The sequence below is a fragment of the Pteropus alecto genome, unplaced genomic scaffold, assembly GCF_000325575.1.
Source record: "Pteropus alecto unplaced genomic scaffold, ASM32557v1 scaffold164, whole genome shotgun sequence".
NCBI classification, from domain to species: Eukaryota; Metazoa; Chordata; class Mammalia; order Chiroptera; family Pteropodidae; genus Pteropus; species Pteropus alecto.
The window spans coordinates 196,309-214,910 of NW_006439568.1; the positions used below are offsets into that span (position 1 = coordinate 196,309).

At 39.9% G+C, this 18,602-nt stretch overlaps 1 protein-coding gene and 1 long non-coding RNA gene across 5 annotated transcripts in view; one reads left to right on the forward strand and one right to left on the reverse strand.

Annotated features, from left to right (window-relative positions):
• LOC107195998 overlaps window positions 1–18,595 on the reverse strand; it is a 26,784-nt gene extending 8,189 nt beyond the window's left edge. The window contains exons 1-2 of the long non-coding RNA XR_001517305.2: window positions 16,192–18,595; window positions 6,667–6,887 (exon numbers count right to left, since the gene is read on the reverse strand). This is a non-coding gene — a long non-coding RNA (uncharacterized LOC107195998). The remainder of the gene's footprint in view (window positions 1–6,666; window positions 6,888–16,191) is intronic.
• ST3GAL6 (ST3 beta-galactoside alpha-2,3-sialyltransferase 6) overlaps window positions 15,116–18,602 on the forward strand; it is a 66,773-nt gene continuing 63,286 nt past the window's right edge. Inside the window, exon 1 of one of the 4 annotated variants that reach the window (XM_015593008.2) lies at window positions 15,116–15,341. The gene's annotated coding sequence lies outside the window, so the exon portion shown is untranslated. The other 3 variants (XM_025050100.1, XM_015593010.2, XM_015593007.2) reach the window with 3 other exon arrangements.

Below are 18,602 nucleotides of genomic sequence, written 5' to 3' on the forward strand. Positions count from 1 at the left end.
GGAATGCTTTGTTCACCACTGTAGTCTCTGAACCTAGCCCAATGCACGAGACATAGAATTGCAGTATTTGTAGTCTGAATGCCTATTCCTCCCGCCCCTCATATCACTTCTCAAGACAGGAACTCCCATGTCTAGAATTCTCTATGTCCCATGCCTCAGATGCCCCTTTGCTAAGCATATAGTAGTGTGGATGAAAAGGGGCTCTATCATAAATCTGATAAGAATAGTTAACAAAAGTAACATTACAGGGTGATGCGATCACATATTCCTAACTGGGCAGGTCATAGTGGATAGTCACACTCCAGGATCTTTAGTAAAAGTTTTATCTTTGCCTTGAGCAAGCCCTGCCCATTGTTTTTGCGCAGCTAGGTTAATACACCTTTGAAATGCCTCTTTCTCAGACCCCTCAGAAGTGGAAGCATAACAGTTCTCAAGAGGTCACATAATCTTATTAACCAGCCTATAATCCAATCCCCACCTTGCTTTTTCCCACCTTCATGTAATCTTCCTTATGTTCTCTCCTTAATTCCAAATGTATAAAAGAGACTGCAAAACTGTCATTTCGGGAAGCATTTTTCTTAGTCTATTGAGATCTTGCTTCCAGATGTGTCCTATGTTTGCCTCAAATAAACTCTAATAAACATTTATATAAATTTTCTACAGGTTCTTACATCAACAGTAGGTTCTCAAGAAACATATAAATAAATAAATAAATGAAATCAAGACGTAAATATCAAATTCCATTCCCATTGTTTCCACGATCAATTCGTTTTGCTGAGAATAGGTAGACATAGGTTGATGTCAAAGGAATTTTTATTGCACTAAGACTTTGATTGCAAGAATAGCTGAGGTTAGAGCATTTAGATTGCACAAGTTCCTTCTGTAGAGATGAAGAAAAGCTAGCTAGGAAAAAGATAGAAAATTATTTCAGAAATTAAACCTGAATTTTGACCAGAATCCATTTCATTATGTCTGAACTGTTGATGCAAGAAATATCGCAACCTGTAGGGAATTTTTATAAGCGTTTATTTGAGCCAAACTGATATGTATGCAAGGGAGCAATTTCTCAGATACTCCAGAGAATAACAGCTATACAGCTTCTTTCATACATTTGAAATTAAGCAGGGCATATAAGAAAGATTACATGAGAGTAGCAGAAAGCTAAGTGGGTCTTGGATTACAAGATTCTGTGCTTTCTTAAGGGTGCTTACACCTTTGAGGGGTATCACTGCTGGCATTTCAAAGATGTGTTAACATAGATGCACAAAAACAATAGAGCTTGCTTAAAAACCTTTCACTAAAGAAGTTATAGGCCTGGGTCATGACTACCATGACAACCTGCCCAGTTAGGAATTTATGATTTATTGCAGCACCCCTTTTTCATCCATAGTACTGAAAAATACAGTTTAAAATAATGACTAATCATATTACATACTTACATAATAAAATATTAAGAAATGCTGAGAACTGTATGGTTCTAGGAACAATATGGTAATTTTATATTAAATCTGTGATCATATATTTGCCATGCAATTTTTCTCTTTAAATATATTTCTGATGACATAGGTGACATCTCTCTCCAATCTTCTATATTCACGGGTGATTTCATAACAGGATCCCAGCCCTGGTTTTCTGACTGGATACATAGAGAACCAAACCTACAGTAATTTTCTTTCTTGTTTAAAGTGGTTTTGGGAGATAGATTACTAAAAAGAGTCTTTCCTCACAAAAACAAGGTTGTTTAAATTTGTTTAACTATTAAGTAACTATAAACATCTTTCTTTATTGCTGTTTTTATATGATTCTTTAATATGTTAATAATTAAGATACAGCTAGGAGGAGGGTAAATTTCAATCTTATTTGCCTAGGAATCCTTTGTTCTTGGAACTCAGATTAGCATCTCCCAAGGTACAGTTGAGGAAAGCTTACTCAATTCCAAAAGCAAGTATTTAATTAATTGTTAACCAACATTTATAAAGAGAGAATCTAGGAAGGCCCACAGGATGCTGCAATAGACTGTTTTTATCTGTTAGGCAACTGCTGAATGGATTTTTTTAAGGATAGTAAAAAGAGCATAATTTCTACTAGACAAAAAATGGAAATGGAAAATTTAAAGTTTAGTTTGAAAATTACAAAAAGATTAAAGACATAAATGAATCAGAATTTTATCAAAATTTGGAAACCTTTTGAATTAAGTGATACCTGTTCTCTTCAGTTAATTTTTTTTTCTGTGTATGTCAGAATCAACTGAGGGATTTCCTAGCAAAAGCTTTAGATCCCTCCCTGTCCCTCTGCTAAATGAATGTATGTGTTGGGGCTTTGGACCTACCCAGGCCTAGGTTTAAATCTGGTTTCTTTCTCTTTTTTAATCTCTATATTATCTTGATAATATTTAAATTCCAGGTTCATTACTGTTAAATGTGATAATGAATGCAAAGCCCTTCATTATCCTCAGTGCTCAACAAATTTTACTTTATTTCTGCTTCATCTGACCTCCCATGTCAGTCCATAGCTTTTATTCATTTGGGGCTTCTATATCCTGCCTTGTGTTATTATGAGGCAGAACAGGTAGTACAGGGACACCCCCTCCCACTCCAGGATATGGCTCCGAAATTTTTCCTTTCTTCAGATCTTCCCTTGTTTTAGCCCCAGTAGGGGTGATAAACCAAAACTGGTCTTTTCCAGCCTAGACCCTGTCTTTGGCTAATTATAATATCATTTTAATCTCATCCATGTTGCAAATACTGCAGCTCCCTCATGCACCTGACACCATGACTGTTTCAGAAACACCATATGAGGAAGAAAAAGTGGGAAACCAAGTTCCCCACCTACTGGGAGGTAACAACAAGGCTATGTCAGCACCACGTTTTTCTGAGTTCTACCTCTATGAGAACAAAAAGTTCATAACCAGTCATGTTGGCATGACTCTCGCCTGGATTCTCCCTTCTCAAGTGAGCACTTTCGCTTTGATAAACCTTGCACTTTCCTGTTTGCTGTTTGTCTTGCCTTTACATTCTTTCTTGCAGAATCAAACAAGAATCTGGTCACTGGACCCCCAAACTCGCCAGCTGTTCATCTTACCCTTGGATTCTTTCTTGTGGAATAAGACAGGAACCTTTCTGGCAACAAAGAGATGACTATTGATAAGAATTTGTCTTAAACCTCATTATATTTCCCCATATACCCCCTACTATTAATATTTAGCCTTCGTCCATCTCAAGAAGGTACCCAAGCTTTGGTGTTCTGCTGGCTCATGACTTTTCTGTTATAGGGTAAAGCACAAATTGACCATATCCCTAGAAGACAACTAAACTTATGTTGCTTTTGCTTTCAAAAGCGTAGACTGATGGAGACGGAGAAGGTGGAGTCCACTGCTGTCTTTTGGTTTGGTGGGGTGGGAGGCGCGGAGGCAGAGTGTTCTAGGGAGAAAGGGAAAAGAAGTCTAAGCAGAGTTTGGGAGACTTGGCCAAGAAGCCAAAGTAAAAGAGTAAGTTGTGGGTCCCTAGGGTATTATCACACAGAGAGCCAGTCTAGGCATGAGATGTCTAATGGGGTAACTCGGGAAATCTGGGCCTGGTGTGAGTGGAATAAACACTATGTGAGAGGGAAGCACAGACGAAATGGAGATAAAGGACTCAAGAAGATGATGTTTGAAGACTCTTTCAGGACACCATTATTTATTAGAATATATGCTCCTGGAGAGCAAGGATTTTTGTCTGTTTTCCTCAACGGACAAACAGTATTCTTAACACTTAGAACAGTGCCTGGCATATAACAAGCACTTAATACATGTGTGTTCAATGACTGAATGTGGAACGTGTTTGTGATATAAGGAATGGAAGTTCTGCTGAGATGGGAGCAAAAAAGGACAGATCAAGGATGATTCTGAGATTTCAAAGTAGGAGAAGAACATTATCAGTAAAAAAACGAGTAAGTTATGAGAAAAGGCTGATTACGGTGGAAGACTAAAAATCGGGTTTTGGATTTGTTGACTCTGCTTTTTGTAATGTACTCACACACAGTGGGTGCTGATAAATATGTGTTACACTAATTGCTCAGCAAGCAGTTGGAGGGACAAGCCTGAGAATTAAGATTTCAACAATTTGGCCTTGTCAAAGACACCCACTCATAACTATATGTGAAAGATGTCTCAGGAACACCTTCACATCTGCCCAAGGAGAGATCCCAGCTATGACACAGCCTTTTGTATCCTCAGAAGAATGGAAGGAAGGAGTGGTGGGAACAGGGCCAGGCTGATTACATGAGAGCAGATTCCTTTGACAACACCAAGAGGAAACTTGACACTTATCTCTAGCAGAAACACTGCTATTTTCCCATGGAAGCATCCACTTCACGGGCTCTTGTTTCTGATACTTAGTATATACGGCTGAGTTAAGGAAGGTCTGTTAAAGTTGCTAGGGGCTTTCACTAAAATTTATCAGATGAGGGGTTTTTGCAGGGCAACATGTGAGAACTGGGCAAAAGTTGTGAAGTAGCAATTCTGTTATGTGCACAGAGTTTCTTTCTTTCTTCTTCTTTTTTTTAACCCTAGGCTTATTCAGCTAGTGTTTCAGAAATTCCTAATTATGTTGATTACCAACCTATGTAGTAAGAGAGACTCAATCTTAAATTATCAGGATGGCTGTATCAGTTCTTAAAATGTGCTGACCCAGGAGCCAAATCAGTCTCCATTCATAACGCCTGTTGTGCCCTTGACAAGACCTGCAGTTCATAATTGTCTAGAGCCAGCCAGAGTAAATCTAATTCTGATTTCAGGTAAAGACAGCCTATAAAAACACTGCTGAGTGATTCATAAACATATCAACAAAAGGCATTACCTCATTTCACCTCCTAGTTGTACATAGTATCTGAAGATGATCACCAGTTTTCTATGTACAGTAAGACAGCATCTTAAAATGCGTTTGTTCAGTTCTGTGTATCTGAAAACAGCAGCATGTTCCCTGATGGTTACCTGCACTGACATCTTGTATGAAAAATAAACTTACTGCCATAAAAAAAAAACCTGAGAATTCAGAAAGTAGTTAGAGCTCAAAATAGAAGGCTCTCAAGTCCCTCTATGGAAGTGGTGAGTGAATGTCTGAGAAATTTCAGATCTAGAATAAGTGTGTGTGTGTGTGTGTGGGAGAGAGGAGGGTTGAACTGCAAGGGATATGCACGTTTTTTAAAGCAATGTACAAAAGAATTTATGGATCATCTTGGAGTTAAGTAAATTTTAGGGGCAACTTCCAAATACTCGGTATTAGAGTTTTATTGTTTTCTATATTGTGGATTAGAATTTTGTCTGAGAGATTTTAGGTGATAGGATTCTTGGCTCTAAAGGACCCAAGAAAATTCGATGGTAGTTAGCTTTTTAAATTATAGCCAAATCTAAAACTTTTATCAGTTACACAAAATTTTGTGGATCTTAAATATAGGACCTATTTGACTTGGTTAAATCAATTTACAATGCGATAACCACAGAGGCATACAATTCAATCTTGTCTACTCCCATATCTCTCTCTAAGCAAAAACAAAATTACACATGCTTCTTTCTAGCTCCTTAAGCAGGGATTCAGAAGATTTTCAATTTTATGGAATAATATTAAAATGACATTAAAGATGAAAATGATCGGTATTCACCACCTTTGAAGACTGCACATGGATGGTCAACATAGCACCATGCAGTTAATATACTTGTGATAATTAGCAGTCATGTGTAGAATGTGGAAAAGCTGCTGTCAGCATGGCATTCTGGCTACAAAAATAAATTTTAAAAGCACACAAAAAGACACCTAAAAACAAAGATTGTAGTAAAACAGATTACTAGTTTAAACCACTGAGAAACAATTATCAATTTTAATCCATTTTATTTCTACTTCAGCTGTTCACAAGTGGTTTCTGTATTACTGATACTGGTTCTCTTTGCATTCACAATGTTCTGTAGTGTATTAAACTTTTCCTAGTGAGGAACAGAATTTGCATTGGATTTGCATACTCTTGGGAAGCTGCTCGACATGTTTTTGCATTGGATTTGCATACTCTTGGGAAGTTGCTCTACATGTTTCTCTGTGATGACCCTGGTGCCATTACAGTTACTGCTTCTGCTACTATAATTATCTGAAAAATAGGATCTATCCCTTAAAGTGAGTTCAGATGTGAAAGAGAGAGCTGAAACAGTGAGGAGAGATGATGACTAGGGAAAGGTTTCAGTAATCTATAGTCTATGAAACCTTGGAGAAAATAATCTGGTTTGGGAACAATGGGAACTGGAAGTGACTGCAGTCCCACTTCAGCTAACAGCTGGTTACCCACGCACAAAAGGCTAATTATGGCTTCCATGGATTCCTATTTAATATATCATGATTGTGTTTTCCCGAAATGTCACATGTTAGCATATTAGTCATTAACTTTCTAACATTCTTCATCTGAATAGAAATGCATTGTGTTCTGGGTGTGAAAAACAAGGCTTTGGAGTTTAATCTGGGTTCTAATCCCGTCTTTGACACATAATAATAGTTCTGGACAAATTATGAAATTTCTCTGAGTCTTCAATTCTTCATCTGGAAAATGGGGATAATGAGACTTAGCTCACAGGGTTGCTGTAATAAACAACATAATCTATATAAAATCAGTTCGCATATAGCAGTATAATAAATATGGGCTCACATTCAAGTGTATCCAGAGGCCTCCACTTAGTCCTTCTTTTTTCCTCTAGTCTCTTTTTGTCCTTTTGTTTATCTTCAGGTGTGTTGGCAAAATGCTGGGAGAGGTTCCTAGCTATGCATGGTCAGTGGTTCCTGTGGACCTTTGAGAACCAATTTTGTATCTCAGTGTCTCTTGGTTTGACAAGTCATTCTCGTATAAATATTCTTTGATGATGTGATGCCCTGTGGGTTTAGAAGTAGATGAGTTCTGTTAATTCTGAGGTCGAGGACAATAGAAACCGAAAACATTGTCTTTATCAAAGTTCTGATGAAAAGGGTACACAATCACCCCTTATAACATAGCTTTGTTATTATTTCTCAGAAATACCATTGATATCCCACTCCCCAACAAGTAAAGTTCAATTTCATATTTCTCTAAGCAACTACATGTGAAAATTTCTAAAATACAAAATGTTTTGAAAATTCTTTTTTTTCCCACTTACAAATAAATAGGTGCTTGTTGTGCAAACCAAACATTCAGAAATGTATAATTTAGAAAGGAAAGCCCTCCCATGAATGCATCCTCCGGAGGTGGCTAATGTTCACAGCTATTCCTTCAGGTACTTTCAGTGTGTGTGCCAACATAAGCTATATTATAACTATCATTATTGTTTCTATTATTTTTTATATTTAACTATTACGGGATCCTACTAGGCAATCTGTTTTGCAATGTACTATGTAAATTTAGTAGTATCTTGGACATTATTCAAAGATATTAGATATAGGACTAGCTCATAATTTAATGACTGAACAGAATTCTATAGTATATGTGAACCCTGTAATTCCAACCCCTTTTACTGGATTACATTTAGATTATAAGCAATATCTAAATGGCAATTGTTACACACGACTTCGTAAAACTGTGCAAAGAAATCTGTAACAGAAGTTTCTATCCGTGGTATTTCTGCATCAAAATATATAAATATTTAAAGTTGTAACATTTTTTGTTAAAATAGCCTCCAAAAAAGCCGCACCAGTTTGTACTCGACCAATAGCACAGGAAAGTACTAGTATATCCACCATGAGTTTTAATAATCATAATTTTTACCAATAAGTACAAATTATACATAACAAAATTTGGTTAGTGAAATCAAGACTGCAAATCCACTAGAATGTAAGCTCCATGGAGACAGGAATTAAGTTTCCTTCACTGCTATATACATGTTTAGAACAGTGCCTGGGAAATAGTAGGCATCCATATTTGTTTAATTAAGTAATGTTTGTTTTATTTTTCTCTTTAGAGAGCTGCTTGTCCAAGTAGTTCACCTATTTTTCTATTAAATTATTTTCTTTTTCCCCAAAGAGCTCTTGGTATAATACAAAAATTAAACATTTGCCATGTGTTGCAAAATTTTTTCTATCTTGTCTTTTTACTTCGTGGTGTGTTTTGCCATTTAGAAACTACGTTTTTATGAAGTTGAACATATTAACCTTTTTCTTCAAGCTTCTTTCATGCCTATTTTTTTCCCCACTGAAAAATAAAAACAAGATTCACATAGGTTTTCTTCTTATTCTTTCGATGTGGCCATAAGGGTTTTATTTTGTTTTGTTTTCACCTGATATTTATTGGGGGGTGAAATTGATTAATAAAATCAAATAAGTTTCAAGTGTACAATTCAAAAGTATGTCATATAAATATTGCATTGTGTGTTTGCCACCCAAAGTTAAATTTCCTTCCGTCATCAAATATTTGACTTTTTTACCCCTATTTACCTCCCCTTTCCTCCCTTCACCTGGTATTTCTATTTTGATCTCTATTGATTGGGAAAAAAAGCAGGCATGAGTGACAGGAGCGAAGGCCCAGCTCTGTAATCATAGAGACCTCCCTTGAAGACCTTCCTTAAGGACCTTCCAGAAATACCCCCCTTTTAGCGTTACAAATTACCCCAAATCCTAGAGTACAAATGCCTAAAAGCTATTGGGTAAACCAACCACAAACACATGCACAGAAAGTACTACCCCAACCTGCCCATAACCTCAGCCTCATTATACCATCATTACAATATCATGCCTATGCCTATAAGGTCATGAATCTAATTTTCACAGACTGAATTCTGGGTAAGCACATGCGTAGTAGGCAAAGTATGTAACCTCACATTACAGAGATCATCTAGGACCTCCCATCACGGCCCAAATATAAACAGACCTTTCCACTTATGCATTGTTGCAGCCCTCTTTACTGAAAATCTGCTCTTCCCTTGGGGTGTACTCTGTCTTTTATTTTTTCACCTCCCAAATTCCACAGGGCTACAGCCTTCCTTACCGTGTCCCATCTCCTTTTAAAATATACTTTCAATAGATCTTACTTTTTCTAAATTTCGCTGACCTGTAAGTCTTTGCTGTACTGGCAGGGAAAAACCGAGGATGGCTCCCCACACAGCCCCCCTCCTCCGTTTCACATCACCCCAGAAGTTACAGGATGAAGAGCACACAGGTAGGAAATCACCTACCTGTGTGAGCTCAAGTTAGAGAGCTCAAGTTAGAGAGCTCAAATTAGTGCTAAAACACTGATGCATTTTCATTTTGAGTTTTTACTCTCTTTTCCCAAACACATAAATATAACTTTGCATCTTCTTAAAAAAATAACAAAAGTTACTCATGTACATTATAAAAAGTTCTATTTATTGGAAATATTTACAGTAAAAAGGAAAAATCTTCCCTCATTTCTTCTCTCTGCCTCTCTCTAAAAGAAGTATTTGTCAGCATTTTGGTATATAGCCTTCAGAAACTTCTCCTACGTATTCACAAATATATTCACATGTATCAGTGGTCCTTTATTTTTCTGCTCAATCTAAATGAACCACAGCAAATATTTTCTGAATGTAGAATTTCTTAAGCCAATATATTATAGCTAATCACATTAGTTTATGTATATGTACATTTACAATAGCATTGCAACAGATGTATTCAGTAGTAGGATATACCATAATCTAATTAGTCACTCTTTATTCCTGGGCACTAATTTCCTGTTTTTAAATATTACAAGTATAGGTGTCCAGAATGAGTCACCCCAAGATGTGCCTTTATGGTGTGCAGATTTGCAGATTGTTTTGAGCTAAAGGCAACTTTGGCAGCAGACTCAAGAGATACTTCTGCCTCCACTCCCTTAACTATTTTGAAGAATTTGATTTAGAAGCCTTGCCTATAAGAGAAGATCAGATAACTTCTTTTGACCTATTTTAGAAGGCAGGGCAAACTTGTTTTTACTAAAGACTTCGTACCATTCTGCAATGAACTTTTGAAGTCCCCAAGGCACCTTACCACATCCGTAGCTCAGGATGTCTTATATAACCATGTTCCCTTTCTATCTCTGAACCTGTCTGTCATGCATGTGGGGTCTCTGACTCTCTCATGTATGCAGGGTTCCCATACATATGTATTATTAAATTTGGTTATTTTCTCTTGCTAAGCTATCTCATACCTATTTGATTATCAGACCAGCCATAAGAAACTTAAGGGTAGAGAAAAATTTGTTCCTCTCTCATACAAGCAATGTTGCTGTGACCATCCTTATACATATTTAATTATTTTTACTGGATGGCATCCTAAAAAGTCGAATTGCTGGTTTGAAGGATACATGCATTAATAGCAGCCTGGAGTTTGGAAAATGTAGAGAAGCTTTCATATCCACTCACAGCTCATTGTAATGACTCTGCCTTGTATCTGTTCAGGAATGCTGTGAAAAAGTTTTTTGTTTTTGTTTTTGTTTTTACAGTAGAAAATAAAAGTTTTATTAGAAGGGAAAGTACACTTCCAGACATGGAAGCAGGCCTGAGCAAGGGAAGTGTGGCTCAAAAGGCCAAGTTTTTTTTTTTAATGTGACTTTCTGAACATGAAAATATAAAGTAGGAAATTATTTGGGTATAGGTTCATGTACACTTTGCCCAGCACTTCCACTTTTAGAGATCTATCTTATAAAAATTCTCCCATGATGTGAAATAGCTTAAGTTCAGCTCTGTAAACCACCTGAGAGACAATGATGTTAGTGAAAGTGTTATGTATAATTAATGGGCTGAGTGCCCCAAGTAAAGTTATCTGTAAGACTTTGACGGAATTATCAGTCATAGGACTGGAGTGGAAATTAGGAGAGCATCTCTACATACAGAAGGGGAGAGTGAGACATCTCTCTCCTCTCCTGGGAGTGGGGCCTATCAGCTGGGCCAGTGGTCCAGGCTTCCAACACTTCTATGGCCAAGTAAGAATTTTGAGCAAGCTGCGCCCCTAACTCCAGAAGGAGCTTTACCATTGTGCGTACTCACACTATGCAAGTTCCTAAGAGATTTCCAGTCTTTTCTTTCCCTGTCCTTATTCCTACCTTGATTGTTGGCTTGAGGCTAACATGTCTTCAAAGAAGGAAAGTTAAAGAAACTTATATGGGTTTTGAAATTCAAACCCAAAACAACCTTGTAAATTTGATAGAAATCACCAAATTGTCCTCTAAAAAGGAAGTAACACTTTATACTTCCTTGAATAGTCTTCTTGATACCTTTGACAAAACTCATTAATCTCAGTCTTTTTAGTGTTTGCCAATCTGATTTCTCATTATTATCCATATTTCCTTAAACAGTTATAAAAAGACACTAAAATCTTTGCACGTGTTTATGGGCTATTTATATTTCCTTTGTGAATTGCTTGCTTTATGGCCTGTGTTCTATTTTAAAATGATATTGTCTTTTTCTTACTGGTCCATAAGAATGGACCAGTGTGGATATTAACCCTTTTTAATAATATATAGTGTGGATATTAACCCTTTCTAATAATACACTGCGATTGTTTTGTGATTTGTCTTAATTATGGTTTCCACCATACAGGTGTTTTACACGTTCCCATGCTTAGGACAAGCTGATCTCTGGTCCCACGCTCTCACCATCCATCATCTTCCAGCCTGTGGAAGAAGAATAAATGCAGCTCCTGAGACTTGGTCTACTAAGACCTCTGAAACCTTGACAGGACTAGTAGAATATGGGAACTGTCAAGGAACTATCGCTTAAGAATTTGTAAATAACCTTCTAAGAGACCTGAATTCCTTTTTCATACACTCACAACAAGGTATTGGGGAAATCAACAGAATGGTTATTTACATGTGCAAATATATAGCTGAGCCCCTGCTCTGAAATGGAGATGTTGGAGAAGTTATGGCTCTGTTTGAAAGAACTAAACTGCCTTCTACTAAAGTAATAGTTTTTTTTCACACTGTAGACAGAGTCATAGCTTGCTTTTTTCTTTCTTTCTTTCTTTCTTTCTTTCTTTCTTTCTTTCTTTCTTTCTTTCTTTCTTTCTTTCTTTCTTTCTTTTCTTTCTCTATCAGAGTTATAGCTTTAAGTTCGGGTTCAGACTGCTTCAGCACTGCAGCTTATTCTTTTTGAGATGCTCTTCAACCAATTGCTTACAGGAGATAAAATCCCAAGACAGGTAGAGATGGGCTGGCAGGATCTTCACCTAGAGTTGGAGGAAGGATTGTTAAGAAAAAAGGATTAGCTTGGCCAAGCTCAGTCCTGAGCCAGATATCATTTAAAACTGAACAACTCAAGTCTTGAGAAATGTTAAGAAAACTTTTTATTTTAACTGACATATTAGGGAGATTATAAAAAAAAATGGCCTCTTGTCACTTCCTGGGTATCTCCAATCCTGGGGTCCACCTTCTATGATCTGATGTGACCGACTGTCCTGATGAGAGCACACTCTAGTGAGTAGGTCTCCACGTGAAGTATAGTCCTACATCAATCATGCCAAGAAAGTCTGTACTTGGGACAAGATATGAGAATTTAAAGGGGAGGCCCTGTATTGGGGGTGAGGAAGAAATACTACTTTCTTTAACCTTACCTAGATTATGAGTCTACAGGTGCTGAATGGCAGGCACCCCTGGGTAGTCTGGGAAACCTAGCTTTTGCCTGTCCCTGGGTATGCAAAGACCATATCTCATGAAACAATGTCATTTTAATTCAAAGAGATTGCACCATAATTGAAAAACAAACCTAGTAAACAGGGCCAGCACTATATGTACACTGCCTAAATATTATGATTTCAGGAGCCTTTAAAAGACCCTGCATGTTCCAAGAGCTCTCTCCTATTTCTGGACTCTTCCCCTCATACCTCATTAGAATTAAAAAAAAAAAAAAGAAGAAGAAGAAGTACACAAAGGCCAAGTTAAATATATTTACATTGTAAAAATTATGCAGGACAGGGCAAATTTCCCTGGGTGGGGGGAGATCAAGGCCTGCACTGAGAGAAGAAGAGGGTCCTTTGGTGGAGAGTGTAGAAAGAATTCAACGCACACGCCAAAGGTAGAGTCAAAGTGAAAGATTATTAGAAAGAGGTAACACTCGCCAGAGCATGGTCTCTTCTCAGAAGCAGAGAGTGAGAGAGACTAAGAGAGTCGAGAAAAGAGAGACAGACAGACTGAAGGGTACCAGGAGAGAGAAAGACAGTGAGAGGGACCTCTGAGTGTTCAGGGAATTCAGTTTGCATGTCATTCTTTAGTTCTTGTGAGTTACAGTTTCAAGACTTTGTTTACCCATTTCCTTTGATATGGATATACAGTGAGGAAGGGAAGGGGAAGAGTATGTAGCCTGAAAGTCCTGCTGGCAGTTCCCAGTTTTTAATCTATAGGTTCCCCATGGTTTTAGCCATAGGGGATGAATGATTTTACTTGTGTAGGGCAGCCACTTAAAGACTGTTGTTCTTGTTTCTCCTTCCACAGGTGTGGAGAAATGGGTTGTTAGCAATCCCAGCAGAAATCTTCTTTTGTTCTGAATGTGTCCTCGTGGCCTGGCTGCAGAGTTGATCAGTATATTGTAGTCTCTGGATGTAGTTTGCTTTAATATCTTAATTCTTTTGCCTCCTTCCCATATTAAAAATATTTTCCCCAAATCAATTACCAAAAGCATTATCCAGAAAGGGCTAAAAACCTATAAACCCATCACCCTACTTAATTCTTTATCACCTTTCAAAGGAATTCAAAATTTTTACATAGTTGAAATGATGTGCCCGTACGGTAATGTACCCCGCATTTTAAAAAAAGTAATGTTGCACAGGTCAAAAGCTCCTGCTCCAAATAGCTATATAGTAGCATAATATCCTGGAAAAAATTCTGATTTTGGTCCCAGGCACTTTCATTTGAATCACAGCTCCAATATAGGTGCTTAACTTCCTTATTCTATTTCTTCATTTTAAAATGAGATTATTCTGGCTTGTGGGGTGGATAAGAGGGACAGATATGATGCATGGGAGGCAGCTGACACACGCTGGGCAATCATCAGGTTGGGCAATCATCAGTCGTTAATATTCTTACTTTCTGAATTGATGGTTTTTACGACAAGCACTGGGCCAAGAATTCTTTATCTCATCCTCTGTTTCAATCCTCCTAACAACCCCAAACTATAATTGTATTATGACACTCTACATGACAAAAAGAAGTACACTGAGGTTAAGACACTTGCCCAGGGTCACACAGTAGGCTAGCCGATGAGGCTGAATTTGAACTAGATTAAGGTGAACGGTGGCTTTTTGGCCACTACTGAATATGAAGAAGCACAAACATCACATACAAACAGTGGATGGCCTCTCTCAGCAGATTCCAGGAGGGCTAAAGAAATGAGGTATTGCACTGGCTTAATTCTGAAGATCACCAGTAAGAGAAAGATAATAAAGAACCTAGGAGGAACTAAGAGTGCAAAGTAACCTCAAGAAAAATTGGTGCAGATGGGCAAATTCCCCAAACATTTTTCACTACCCTGAAGTCTGCAGAGCCACCTTTAAAATAACAAATTTGTGTGTGTTACTTACAAGGAAATTTGAAGAAGAGAAAAGGAATAAGGATTTTCTGAATCCCCCCTCTCTCTCTCTCTCTCTTTTTTTTTTTTGATTAGTTAAACTGGAAAAATAACAAGTGCTGCCTCCTAGGGCTGTTGTTAAAATTAAGACAAATATCAGAAGGTCCGTCACAAAAGAGGGACTTTGTTTCGGTGCATGACACATAGTCCGCTTTGAATTACACCCAAGTCTGTGGCTCTTCTCTCTAGGATCATTTGATGGCATGTGATTATGATGCTCAGTGCCCAAAGGCTGGAGCTATTAATTGAATGTTGCTAGACAATGAATTATTTCACAAACACCGAAGTTTAAGAAGTATTCAGATCTATCGAAGTATGAGGACAGTATTAACATATGTTCTTCTTAAGGGAGAGGCTACTTTAAGAAGAAAAGGAAAAACAAAAACAAAAACAAAAACGCGCGTCCCACCTTCTTTCTCCCTAAAATAACATTTCTAAAAGATAAAAAGCACTAGTACATTTGTCTTTGAAGGGCAGAATCCAGGAATTCTGGAGCTCTCTGAACACTCCTCCCTTCCTCATAGAGACCAAACCGTCAAGTGTCACAAAAGTCCCCGGGTGCGCCAAGCAAATGTGTTTACTTCTGCCGCCCGCCAGCCCAGCGGTGAAGGGGAGTACCCGGGCCGCCCCCCACTTTCGCCTGGGCAGTTTTCCAAACAAACCAGGGCAGTATGGGAGTGTCTTCTTGGCTGTGGAACTTGATCCTCCTACCTCGTCCTGAAGCCACCCGCTGCTTTTCCCTGGCCCTCCCTTCATGCTGATTTTCCTGCGAGGGCGCGCGGCTGGTGTCCGCCCAGCCCGAAAGGTAGGGGATAGGCTGGGCTCCTGCCTCGCTGCTCCGGGGACCAGGGAGCCCCACATCCTCACTCTCCGCATAGCACCTTCTTCTGCGAACTTGGGGGTGGCCGCAGCCACCATCTGGCGCCAGCGGCCGAGCAGGAGGAGCTCCCCCACAGCTCGGAGGAGGTCGGCTCAATCGCCAGGGATCTGGACCCAGTGCGGCGGAAAGCGCATGGGCTGGAGGGCGCCGTGGACTGAAGGCGGCCCTGCACCCTTTCCCGCTCCCCGGCCAGGTCCGGGGCGGGGGGCGGGCCGAATCATACCCAAGCCGCCCCTGACCAGTGCCACCTTCCTCCGGTTTCCGCTGGCCGCGGGTTTCGGCTGCCCAATGCTGCAGGCGCAGCGGAAGAGACAGCAGCCGGCTTGGGGCGAGCGGCAGCGGCGGACCGAGCGCAGCTCGGCCCGGGCCGCGGAGCCCCGCACGCTTCTGCGGTCTTCGTCGCTGGGCCTCGGCGGGTAACTCTCCTTGGCTGGCTCGCGGCGGGTGTGCACTGAGGGATGAGGGAGGTTGAGGGTGCGGGGAGACCGAGTTCCCGACCCGAGTCAGGGCGGCCTGGGTCTGTGCTGCTCAGACCCTCGGTTTTGCAGCCTCTGAGACTGAGTGTCGGAGATGGGGACACGCTGAGTCGACAGCCCCTCCGCGCACTTTCCCAGCCCAGGAGCGTCTCGTGCGTTCTTCCCCGACCCGAGTTTAGGAGGTGCGGTGCACCGGACTGGCGCTCCGACCCGGGTGCCAGCCCGGGAGGGGCGAGGAGCCCGCGGGCAAGCGGAGGGGTGCTGGGAGCCGAGAGAAATTGCTCTGGGACCCCACTTACCCTAGTCGCAGGGGAGCTTGGGCGCTCGAGGGGACAGACCAACAGGAGTAACGGGCTCCTCGCTCACTGTTGTTTTCTTGTAAAGGGATCTGGACGCGAGCAGGGGCGAGGGGTCTGCAGGGTTCTCGTCTTTGACCGTAGAAACAATTTCCGAGAGACCCTTCTTCCCGCCACAGTAGAACTAGACCTTACAAAGCAAGGCAGTTTGGGGGGGAAGGGCGGAGTTGAGAAAATCTCAGTGTTTGGCCTGCCGTTAGTTTTCAAGGTAAGGGAGAAAAATACTTGTCATTTTGAGGTCGCTTCCTTCGGAGCTCCCTGGAGATCTCATTCTTGTGTGCTGTTATTTTGGCTTAAAAGAAAATTTATAGAAAGTGACTTACAGAAAAAAACAAACCCCAAACCACCTCTTTTATGATCTTCAGTAGAAAGGGCAGAGAGAGAGGTTGGGGCCGCGCGGTCGGTGTTTGCTGTTCCAAGGCAATATTTAAAAACTGTGGGAGTGGGGATGAGAATAATATCGTGAATGCCAGCATATCAGAAATCACACAAGCCACAGATTCTAAACTCAAAGTCACATGTGTTTTAAGAGGAAAGTCCCCTGAGTGCTGTGATTAAGTAGATAGTTACGGAAACTCTGAAGCTGGGCCAGATGCTCCTCGCTCTCTTGGGCCCTAGAGCCCCAGATCCGCACTGCTCTTCAGATCTCCGATGGCCTCTCTAAGGTGGACTGGATATTTGACTTTCTGGTGTCAACATTTTCCTCTCTGAGCTGTAGACGTGAAACTGTCTTTTTATTTACATGGAGATGTTAAATATTTGGAAAGATCTGGTCAGGCTGCCAGGTTATTTTCCGTTTGAAAGCATGCCAATTTGACATTTGTAAATTGTTTTTGAGATGCTGCCTTTCCCTATTACCAAAGACCGCCTTTCATACCAAGACCTACAAAAGAGACACCCTTAGACTGATATCTCGTTGCTGTCTCTGAATAAGGCTAAGTACCTTGGAAACCTTTTATAGAGAATGGTTTATAAGGAGAGAACTTCTATAGAAACTCTTTATATTACCTGGATCTGGCTTCATACACTGTCAGTCATTAAAGTGGAGGAAGGGATGGATGAGGTCTTCTTTTGTTGTCTGATGGGGCTTCCTTTGAACAGTATTTTTACCACACCTGCAGAATGTCACAGTCCCAGATTGTACCATGTCTCCTCATAATGGTGCAATAAAAAAAAATAAGACTGCTATTTTGACTATGTTTCTCAGTAGATTCGTTGGAAATACTCAATTTGTTCTTATATCCAAATCAATGAAAATCTTCGAGGCCCAGAAGGGAATAGACAGTATTGGCAGAATAATGCCATTAAGAGACATATCACTAAAAAACATGTCTGTCTTTTGTGAAAATTGTAATTCTCTCATTTTTCTCATTCCAGACTTAATGACAGCCTTTTTCTTCTGGTAGAGATACTTGTGTGTTCCACGAAATGTGGGATGTGATGGGAGGGAAGTGAAATAATGCTGTTTCTCATGTTTTTCTGATAAGCATCACCTGCTAACCATGCAGATTACCACTTGGCTTCTATAAAAATGTTGATTTCATCCAGTTTGGGGGGGCCAGAGATCTGTTTAATATGCATTCTAGGTGATGCTTATCAAAGAGGTGAGAAAAGCATGAAACTCATGTAGCACCCACTGTGATCCCCAGTGTGTTCATGAATATGCTATCGTATTAAATCTCCCCAACAACACTATGAGACAGGAATGTTTAGCCTCATTTTTCAGTTAAAAAACCTGAGACTGCCCTAGGTTAAGTGACTTAGAATGGATCACATGAAGGTCTGCTTCGTTTCTGCCTTAAACCATGCCGGGAAGCCTCCATGGCATACATTGCTCACAAATTCTTACATTCTTTGTGCATGTCTTTCTCCTTCACAGTGCACACACTCAAGTTGTATATCCCCTGATCTGGATACACTTTCTAAATTATCCCTTAGGCTGGCCTGAATAGGCGGTCTGCATAACCCTTTCCTTCTGATAGCTTCAGACTTATACCAATTAGGCATCTTCTATCTTCTCCACATTTTTGACATGACACTTAGGTGTGCTGTGTCCAGCCAAATTCAAGAGGTTATGTCACCACCAATGCATTGTGTTCCAAAAGTTCTTTTCATTTTGAATACAGTTTCGCTGAAGTTCCTACTCATTCTTCTTGCCTGGTAGAGGTCTTCCCAGGGCTACACTCCCATCCTCACAGACGAAATTAATCTCTCCTGTTTACCTAAACTACAATGGATAACAGCACACATCACAATTTCCAAGTGAATCCTCATAGGTTAAAAAGAAAAATGTAATTGATTTGAAACGAGCTTGATGTATGGAATAGAATGTATGCACTCGATATTACAGGGTT